At 42.4% G+C, this 7,400-nt stretch overlaps 1 long non-coding RNA gene across 4 annotated transcripts in view; it reads left to right on the top strand.

Annotated features, from left to right (window-relative positions):
- The first annotated feature begins 3,076 nt into the window (after nucleotides 1-3,076).
- The window catches only part of LOC105749385, a 134,055-nt gene continuing 129,731 nt past the window's right edge, over nucleotides 3,077-7,400 (top strand). For 3 of the 4 annotated variants that reach the window (XR_004231102.1, XR_004231104.1, XR_004231105.1), the window contains exon 1: nucleotides 3,098-3,520. This is a non-coding gene — a long non-coding RNA (uncharacterized LOC105749385). Of the gene's footprint in view, nucleotides 3,521-7,400 lie in introns of all 4 variants that reach the window. The other variant, XR_004231103.1, reaches the window with a different exon arrangement.

Here is a 7,400-nt window from a genome sequence, read left to right as displayed (position 1 = left end):
GTCTCACAGAGGGTGCATAGATATTTCCTGCCTGTTCTCAGTTGACCACATGTGCTAGTTTAGTGCTTGTGTGCTTTGGAGGTTATTAAATCATCTCCTTAGGGTGGAGAGGGGAGGGAATAAAAGGGAAATGTGTGTGTGTATGTGTATGTATATATCTACATATGTATGTATAAATATATCCTTTCTTAACTATAGCCTGCTTGGGAGTGGTGGAGGGGATGAAAAAGGAAAAAAAGAATAAAGTAAATAAAGTGCAGCAGAGAACAGAGAACAAAAGAACAATTTACAAGGAAATAACGAAAAAAAGACACTCATGAATATAATTTCTCCTACTAATATCTATACTTTCTTAAATTCGTGTTTGTTGTTATATGTTTTGAATCCTTCCTGATTTTTGCTGGGCATATAATAGTGTTCTCTTTCGTTTTGTATCGCTTTTCTATTTTTCTTTTTGCTTATTCTGTTTCTTCATGTAAAATAAATTTGAAAAAAAAATCATCTCCTTTATTAGATACTGAAAAGGGAGAGGCAATGACTTCATGGACCTTTAAAAGGGAAGTGACTCCACTCCAGTTTTTCTCCTCCTTTCATCAGACTTTCTGTGAGGGGTTTAGGAAATTTAATTTATCCTTTGACCCAGCCAGACCACCATGTGGCAATAAGCTCATAGAAGCTAAAGTCCATTTTTTGCCAAACAAACCTGAAATTGGATCTCACAGCACAATCCTAGTTGCCTCTTCCGATGAGTGTCTTCCCTGAATATGGGTAACAGCACATTGACATTTTTAGAGGGATGTGTCTAGGTTTGAATATGAATTCAAGAATAAGTGCTCCAAAGGTCCAGGGTCCACTGGATGGAGATGACCGGCAGCAGGGGAAATTTCTGTATCAGAGAAGATGACCACAAAGAAAAGTAGCCCAAACTGTACAGTTAATGAAATTTGAGACATTACAGAACTAATAGAAAAATTTACATGATTATAGACCAAGCTTGACAACTATTCTATATTCTGATGAGATTAAAGTTTCAGCCTCCTTAGAGAAAGCAGTTAGAAGTTCAGTTGCTCACTGCTATTTTGAGTCTTTCTGTCAATATTTTTGTTCATATTTCTTTTGTGAGCAGGAAATAAATACCTGATTCATACTACATTTTGAATACTTTTATGCTCTCCAATTTGGGGAGACCATAGACATGAAACAAAATCTGTTTTGAATAATCTCCCTCAGAGCTCTGAGTTGGAAGCATGAATGGAAAACATCAAAAAAAAGTTTAAGAAAAGGTGTCCTAGCTCCCTCCATACTGAACCTCCTCCAGATCATTTCAGTCACACGGCATCTTTCTAACCCATATCAGATGTCAGACACTGTGGTGGCAATAAACAGGATAAGGGTTATAAATATAAATATATAAATATAAATATAAGGTTAAAAAACCTTGAACAAGGTTACGTAGCGTTATTATTTGCTTGGTGATGAGTCGGATAAGTCAGATTTGTAGAATTTGGATTCGATTATGTCAGACACTGTGCTAGGGCAGATAAGTCTGGTAGCAAGAAGACAGTGCATAAGAGTGGTACAGTGCCCCAGTCTATGGGACGATTTATAAAATCGCTCGGTAAGCTTGTACAATACGTGTTTTCTTTACTTATATTTAGTTTAAAATACCCATCCCCCCTAATTGCTGTTTTGCCACATTTTTGCACTTTGTCATAAATTTTACAAATGTAAAACATTACCTTTGTCCCTATTTAATTTCTTCGTTTTATCTGTCACAATGTTCTTGTTTAGCAAGATTCTCTCGACTTCTGGATTCTTCTAGTCTTGATTTGTCACCTGCAAACTTACCCATTATAAAGCATGATAAACAGCAGAGCCAAACGGATCACACAGGAACCGACTTTGCAAGGTGACATACATATACAGCAGATTGCTCTCCGAGTCTAGATGTGGAGTTTCGAGTGATTTCCCCTAATGACATATGTTTGAACCCTTTCCTGTTCATCTTTTCTACAGAAGCATGCAAGGCTTGGATGGTTTTACAAAACTCTGGGCAAACTCTGCGTGTGTGCGTGTGTAAGTATGGCATTTTCTCGATTTGCCGCTCTCGAGACTGTCCAAATAGAAAATAAGATTTATCCGGCAGGGCCCGCCTTGTGCACATTGCTTTCCTCTCTAAGCGTCTGTGTACCTCTGTTAAGAGCGGGTCCTCCGCCGGCACAGCGCTCTAAGACCACGGCCACCACTAGGAGGCACCTATAATTATTACATAAGCATTACAATTCCCATTTCACAGACCAGGAACCTGAAGCTGGAGGAGAGAAGTGACTGGCAGACCAAGCCGCTCTCCTGGCTCTAAGTTTGCTCAACACCAGTCCTTGAAGTCGGGAATGTATGGTAGGATCGGGCGTATAAACGGTCCCGGTCCATCCCTGGGGTCACGCGGTCCGTCCCTGGGGTCACGCGTGGGATTTCGGGGGCTGTCCCAAAGGGCCTCGAGGATTAAGCCCTTCGATGGAAGTTTCATTCCTGTCAATCTGAGCACCTACTCCACGGGGGCCAAGTGCAAAAGCGCGCTCTCCTCCTCCTCCTTCTCCTCCTCCTCCTCCTCCGCTAATAGTAAAAGCCCAAGAAGCCACCTTCCAGCTTCGTTAGTCTACTCCTCCCCCATCTACAAACTCACATTCGCAAGACCCGCACTGCGCACGCTCAGTAACACCGCTGGCTTTCATCAGCCTGGGACCTTTTTCACGCTGCTTAAACCCACCCCGCCCACAGGATCTCCCCCTCCGGATTGGTCGAGTCGAGCTGGGAAGGCGGGGGGGGGGGGGGGGGGGGGGGGGGGGTAGATGGAGGAGGGGCCGGGAAAGGGAAGGAAAAAGAGACCTCGCAGTTTCTCCACTTTTATCCCGCTTCGCTCCTCGCTCTGGAAGCACCCGCGCACGCGCGCGAGCGATCGAGCACGAGACTGCCCGAGAACGTGGAAGAGAGGCGCGGAGCTGGAGGGAGGGGTAGGGAGTGGGGAGCCGAAGATGAGGAAATAGGAGGGCGGGGCTGTCGTTGCCATGGTAGTTACGTCAGGCGGCGTCTGGGAGCGAACCCGACACACATACACACACACACATACACATACACACGGAGATGTGCACACGCACACACAAGAGGAAAAGGTCAAACTAAAGGCGAGGAGGAGACGGAAGGGAGCAGTCGCCGTTGCTGCTCGCGCGCGCCATGACGGACGCGACCTAATCCACTTCCTTCGTCCGGACGCTTCCGACCCCCCTTGACTTTACCAACCCCCCCTCCCGCCCTCGGAAGCACCCCCCTTCCCGGCGCGAGCGTGTCCACGCCCCCCTCCGCCACTCCCCCCTCCCGCGGGAGCGTTATTTCGGGAACGCGCGCACGGGCGCGTGCAAGGAGGGGGGCGGGGGAACGGGAAGGGGTTCCAGGTTGGGGGGCGCTGTGACTGCAGCTGCGGCTGCACCTCCCTGTCCTGGAGAGACCCGAGAGGACTGATGAGGTGAGTGCTCTAAAGGGGGGTACTTGTCAGTGGAAGACGAAGACCCCTTGTACCCCCACCCCCCCTTCTTTCTAATTTGAGAGGCGCTCCTGGAAGATGTAGGGGATCTGCTGGGGGCGGGGGAGAGGCTAGGGAAGCTTTTGTGGAAGGGGGTCCCATCGCCTCAGTTGTTGGGAGTAGGGCTGCGTGGGCTAGAGGGAGCTGAAAGAGGGCAGGACTTCTTCAGGGAGCCCCCTCCCCCCTTTTTCTCCTGGAGTTGGGTGGGCTGGGCAGACCGGTGCAGAAGTTGGGTCAGAGTGAAGTTGGGAACCAAGTGCCCCGTGACTCTGGAAATGATGCGTGTGGGTGCAATGGAGGGAGTTGGAGACGACTTTAGACCGTAAGAAAGTCCTAAGCCAGGGCGGCTTTTTGTGGGCGAAGGTCTGGGAATGGGTTGTTGCCAGGTAGAAGCAAGAGTTGGCCAAAGACAGGAGCCCGGTAGCTATCGCTCACCGCCTCCCGGCTTTCGGGGGTAAGGTCGAGGAAAGGGGTGGGGGGAGGGGGCGCAGGGGCAGGAATCGATACTGACCCGAGTGAAATGGAGAAGGGAATGCCCGGGGACCCGGGGGATGGCTCGGGAGCAGAGTCTGGGGGAGGACAGGTAGCGGGCCGGGGAGGCGCGGAGAGCGCCGGAGCGGGCTCGGGATGGGGACCCAGCGTGCTGTGGTGGTAGTTCCGCCGCACAAAGCTTTGTGACCTTGGCCAGAAACTTGGCCCTGCCGAGTCTCGGACGAGAGAGGGGGCTCGGAATTCTCCCTGGACCCTTCCGAGTTAGCTGGGTCTGCAAGGTGAGCCGCGGGGTTGGAAGTTACTGGGGCTGGCAACTTCGGGCTGAATGGAGATTCCGAAATGGGCCCATCTCTGGCACTTTCTGGCAAACACGCTTAGTTGGGAGAGAGTCCTTAACGTAGTGCTGGACCTAAGGGGTGGAAGTAAGGGAAGAGCAGAGGGTCATGTTGGGATTAGGAGTAAATAATTTGTGAGTCAGTACATCGTGGTACTGTGACTGTTGACATTTCAGTGTTTTGTGAATGTATTAATTAATGGTTTTCCGTAGTATTCATTCTGGTGTATAAAGTTGGTAGGGATGTAAATGCCTTGATTGTATATTTCTTTTGTACTGGGATGGAAAATAGGATGATCTTTTTGCTCTGTTTAACATTAAAAATAATAAGTACAAATTTTCCTAAAACCTTGAAAAGAAGTAACATTTGTCAAATGAGTTTGAAGTAGCTCAGTGTTTCCTGAAAGAAAATTTGTAAGAGAACGTATAAGCAGTCATCTTTATAATCATAAGCTTTGGAAGCCATCAGAGTGCACTTTAGTTGGAACTGCTAGGGTTTAATAATCACATTGACCTAGGGCCACTTTCCAAACTGAAGCTTTGCTGAGAAAATCAGAGGGATAGTAAGAGCAAAGCACTTCATTATAAAGAATGTCTGGTTCTTCCGTATTAGTCTGGAAGCATCTATATGACTTTAACCTTTTTAATTGTTGTAATATTAAATGTGTATTTGTGGCTATGTTGAATGTAAATTCTCATGTTGGAAAGAATTCTCTGACTAATGAATTTCTGTAGGCATTTTAACTTTAATTTGTTTAATTCTTGAATTCCTTTTTTGGCTAATTTATTTTCTGAAGAATACAAATAGTTGAAAAACAATTGCTTTTGTAAAACATGTGTAATCTAAACAGGTTATATACTAGTAAATTGAATAATATTAATTTTTAACATTTAAAGCATACTTTGGAAAAATTGTTTTGTGAAAGCTAAGTAGTGAAAGTAGTGGTCAAAGGGTTAATGCTGATTTAAAAAAAGTGAAGGTGATGTTGACTAGCAGGCTCAGAATATCCAAACTAACTTTTTAGTCACTAGAAGATTTATAATTAATTGAAATGCTCTTTCAGTTTCTCAATTTTATTTTTACACAAAGTTATCTCTCTAGGGGGCCCCCTGCTTTGAAATGTGGGCTCTGTGGCACTTAGCCAAAATATAAGTTCAAAGGTCTTTAGTACACAAAGTAAGAAAGGTTTTATAACTTTTAATATATACTATTTGGTGGAAGTTTGTTTTGTGCTTCATACTGTGTTCTGAACCATTTTATACTTTGTTGACACTGACTATTGGTTTTTTAATGGGATTGTGCAGTGTGAAGAACTGTTTCATTTAATTCATAAGTCCAGGATTTTCAGAAAAGCTGAAAAGTTAAACAACTGTAAATTTATACCTGCCTTTGGGCATCATTGTTCCTGTAAGCAGCACTTATTCAGCAATTCATCTCACTGTAGGTCTTACTGACCTTGATGACATTTCAGAGGTCATGATTTAATACAGAAACAATTTTTTGAATAGTTTTAAACCTCAGTATAATAGAAATAAATGCTTAAGAGCTTTGAAACTTAGATATCTTTTTCATTTTTTTTTTCTTTACTGAAACCATAGCAAAAAAACAAACAAACAAACATTGGTACCTGATCCTATAATAGATACCTTTTCCTCACTTTTTTTTCCTAAAAAATAAAATTTATAAATTATTTTCCAAAGTAACTTGTATTCCCACTCCACCCTCTTTTTAAAAAGAAATTTATGTGAGAAAGAAGAAAGCAAATATGGTTGTGAATCTGCCTTTTGAAATAACTTTATCCTGATTTAAGAAAACCCATTTGCAAATTTACAAACATAACTTAGATGGTTATTCATAATACAAAAGGTTTCTTTGTTTTTCAAAGGGATTCAAAACTAGGGCTTTTTGAAAGAATGAGATTTCTTAGTGTAGTACACGTTAAATGTGATTTGGTTGGCAGTAATTCGGTTTCACAATGTTTTATGAACATTTTTGTGGCATATAGCCAAGGTATACGTGTGTTTAGAGAGAGACAGGAACAGGGACTCAGAAAAGAGACTTAGAAGAGCTAGGAGAAACCTTAGAGATAATTTGGTTCAACTCCTTCATTTTATGTTTTTTTAAATTATCTTCTCTTTCATAGATGTTCAGGTTAGTAGTTTTGTATTTTGTGATTCCAAATAGTGTTCCCGTTGGCTATTCAATTTGGGTGTTGTATAATTGTCATCTGATTTATGCTGTTACATTTATTTAGTAGTAGCCTGAACTCCTACAATAACACTATTTGGTTTAGAGCAAAGTTTGTCTGAGGCAGGTCTGTCTCGGATCCTATCCAAAGAGGTTTAGTTACTCAAGTATCAAAAGCATCTTGTCATAAGATACTCCCCTCCCAAAGGGTGGTCCCATAGGACCCTTAGGAAATGTTAAATTGAAACTCCTGTGTAATGTAAATAGTTTTTATCTGAAATCCACCTTTAAATAAAATCCAATTACATTGAAAATATATGCAAGATATTCTTCAGAATTAAAGCTTTATGTTGTACTAATCTAATTTTACTTAGACCCATAGATAGTTAATATTCATTGTATATATAGGACATATATTAATCATGGCTCTTTGAATTTATGCAAATGCTTATTTATATTTTCTTTATAATTTCAGAAATTTTTCCTCTTTTGTTAGGGACTTGTGTTTATTTGTAATGGCTAAAGGAAGTTGAATGGATTGCTTTCAGAATTTAATTTTGAAACCACTTTGAGTGACCTAAAAGAAGGAATGTGTAATAATGTAACTAACGCTTCCTATAGCAAACTTTTATGTAGGTGGAAGGAGAGGAAAAGAGAGTGAATAAAACCATAGACTTAAAAAAAAGAGGAATTCCTTTTTAGCCTGGTTTAGACCAAAGATGTAATAGAGGTGAGTATTTTTCCAGCTTTTTTTAGAGTAATCTTATGATTATCAGGAAGAAGATTGTTTATAGTGAAACTTATTGCAA

Source organism: Sarcophilus harrisii, chromosome 1 (genome assembly GCF_902635505.1).
Source record: "Sarcophilus harrisii chromosome 1, mSarHar1.11, whole genome shotgun sequence".
Lineage (NCBI taxonomy): Eukaryota > Metazoa > Chordata > Mammalia > Dasyuromorphia > Dasyuridae > Sarcophilus > Sarcophilus harrisii.
This window is presented reverse-complemented; position numbering and strand designations above follow the sequence as displayed.